Here is a 3,238-nt window from a genome sequence, read left to right as displayed (position 1 = left end):
TGCCTGACAAAATACATCAATTTCGTCGTGTTTTCTAAAAAGTGCTTATTTTTTTACTCTCATTCTCCCATTTCAGCGCCCCCAGGGGCACGTGCCCCCCCTTGACCCCCCCCTAGCTACGCCACTGATGACTCTTATTATTGAATGGAACCCTTACGCCTATTTTTCGATGACAGTATTATAAGAATCTCTTTGCCTAGCTAATCATCTGCTAATCAAGTACATTTTTTCGCTAGTCACACACTGCTCACCTCACATGACAGGCACTAAAAACATACTAAACAAGAAGATTCATATGGCCTCCTAGCATTTTATATACTGTAGTACTGTTTTAAGGTCTGCATTAAAATTATTGGAAAAATTTGACACAATAGTATAATCACGAAGGGGAAACTCATTCTCTCGATCTAGGACTAAATTCTGTACCATAAACAGTGACGAAGTCTAGCCATACGAAAAGTTTTGTGCATATGAATATTTTGGTCAGATTGTAAAGTGTGGTATTATTTCGAGTATATTAAGCTTCTTGGACTAAAACTTATGATGTACAGTAGGGATTATGAAGTTCAGACAGAGGAACAAGGCTAAGATTATGACTGATATATGCCACCCAGGGGTGGATTGATATAAGCGGTCTTTAGATGATCTTAACGGTTACCCGGCTATAATCGTGACGTCACTACTGGTCTATAATTATAGACCATTGCTATACCGCGATCTAACCAGTTAGCCGTCTTAAATTTTAAAGCCTACTCGGAGGAGGCTTAAAACGGTCTTAAATCATTTTCATCATGACGTTCTGCTGATAAATTCAACAGTGCAATGGCAAGACCTAGGCCTAGATCGTCAAAGTCGGAGAATTGAACGACTAATACTCCGCACACAGGTCTAGGCCCGTTGCCACCTGGCCTGTTGCCCATACATATGTATACCTCTCACAATTTGTTGTTTTTAAGATATTAAGTCAAATGTATAATCATATTTGTATACAAATAGAAAAAAACATGGGTGGAGGAAATGTCCAACTGACCAATTGAAGACCACGCAAATTAGGCTTGAAGACCCTATAATCTGACAAAATAGCCCTAGTCGCGGTATAAACAATCAGGAGGATTAGTTTGCTCAGATTGTTAATGTTACTGAGCGCAATATCCTTTGTAGTTTACCGCTACGAGAAGGGCTTTATCCAAAGTTTAACATTGACGGTTATTTCTCATGAGAAAATATATATGCTTGTAATAAATTGTCCACATAAAGAGAGAAATACAAAATAAATTCCATAAAGTTAATTATACACACATATATATGCTTGTGGTTATACTATATAAATAACTATTATTATCATAAATTTGTTGTTTTTTAATTGTAAAAGCACAGGCTATTTCTTTCTATTTTAGAATAAGAATATACTTAAAAATAAAATATAAAAATAAACTAGACACTGCAGTATTTCTCTCTTTATGCGGATTTATAACAATGTTTATTTCTGCAATTTTCTCCTGGAGGTAAGAAGGCGCATATGAAATAAAATACAGTAAACTAATGATTAAATATTAAACTGGAAAGTAAATTTAATCAAGAAAAAATTCTGCTACAGTAGGCCTACTAGTAAAAATCTGTGTACAAAAACCCACCAAAATAATATAAATAGGTCTATTCGACAATCATAAAGGTGGCAAAGGCCGAGTAGCAACAGGCCTGGGTGGCAACAGGCCTAGGGTGGCAAACGGGCCGGGTGGCAAAAGGCTGGATGGCAAAAGGCCTGGGTGGCAACGGACCTAGGGTGGCAAAAGGCTGGGTGGCTAAAGGCCGGGTAGCAACGGGCCCTAGGGTGGCAAAAGGGCCAGGTGGCAATGGTCCAGGTGGCAACAGGCCTGGTGGCAAAATGCCGGGTGGCAAAAGGCCGGGTGGCAACGGGCCGGGTGGCAACGGGCCAGAGTGGCAACGGGCCGAAGCCCCTCCGCACACTTCTCAGCGTCTGTAAAAATAGGCATACGACATTTATTTACGTTCATTTCGATACATTTGCGTGTGTTGAGCATGCATGACATCGCCCTCAATCTTACGTTACCAGGGAGTGCTTGTTTGCATTTCAAGAAAAGCAGAATCCAAGCAAGGCCGACCAGGCCTTGCTTGCTTAAATTTTTTGCCAAGCGAAGAATTTAAGCAAGGCCTAGAAAAAGAGGCATGCCAAGAGTTTGGTGTAATCAGTCCTTGTTTGATAATGGTTGATACATAGGCCTAGCTAAATGAAACTCTTTACAAAGTGGAACCATATGCCTATATTTATGGATGACAGTACTAAGTCAAACAATATTGTACTTTTTAATGTTCTAATTTCCCAGTACTGTACATCGTTCTCGTTTCACTGCTCATCGCGAGTGATCTGCAATGCCAGTCTTGAAAAATGACGTCACGCACATTCTGGCACTTCATTGGGTGATGGTGACGTAATGCCATTCACAGTACCTTTAGCAAATTGAAGTAGATTTAATGCATTAAAAGATTTCCTTCAGGCCTTGCAGGCCCTCAGGAAACTTTTTCAAGCATTAAATCTAACCTTCGTATAATAATTTTGCTATCTGTGTACTATGCGGAGCTCTACTAACCTACTTATTATTAATATACACTATTAATTAAAAATAAGCATTGCATTTGACCTTGTTAAAAAATTACCTGGCAGCAGGGGTGGCGCCAGAGAGGGGGGGCTGGAGGCTATAGCCCCCCTTCGGGGAAGCATATCCCCCCGTCGGGGAGGACGAGTAAATTTTGTCGGGGAATAAACAAATAAAAAAAATTATTAAAAAATAATAATAATAATAATAATAATAATAATAGTTCAATGAGACTAATTAAAAATAATTTGCATTCTGTTATGACAAATGCTCGTTTGGATAACCTTATGATGCTTTGAATACATCCTGATAGGGGAAGCAATCTCGACCTTGACAGCGTTGACAAATGCATAATTTCCAAAATGTAGAATTTCACTTTCAAGAATGAGGATTTGAAAATATATTAGATGGTTACATTGCATTCTTTGTTTTTTGTTTTATTCAAAATGTTTTGGTTTTGGAAGCTGATTTCGACATTAGAAAACATATCCTATATGAAGTCATATTATAGTAGCTCGATGCCTATCAAATAAGTAATAAAAATTTGCCATAAATCGTCAAATATCCGTGGCCCTAGGCGCCCCCCCCCCCGGCCCTCAGTCAAGTGAGACTCGATTCGCTCC

This window comes from Anneissia japonica, unplaced genomic scaffold, assembly GCF_011630105.1.
Source record: "Anneissia japonica isolate Jap-2015-1 unplaced genomic scaffold, ASM1163010v1 scaffold287762_len338049_cov154, whole genome shotgun sequence".
Lineage (NCBI taxonomy): Eukaryota > Metazoa > Echinodermata > Crinoidea > Comatulida > Comatulidae > Anneissia > Anneissia japonica.
This window is presented reverse-complemented; position numbering follows the sequence as displayed.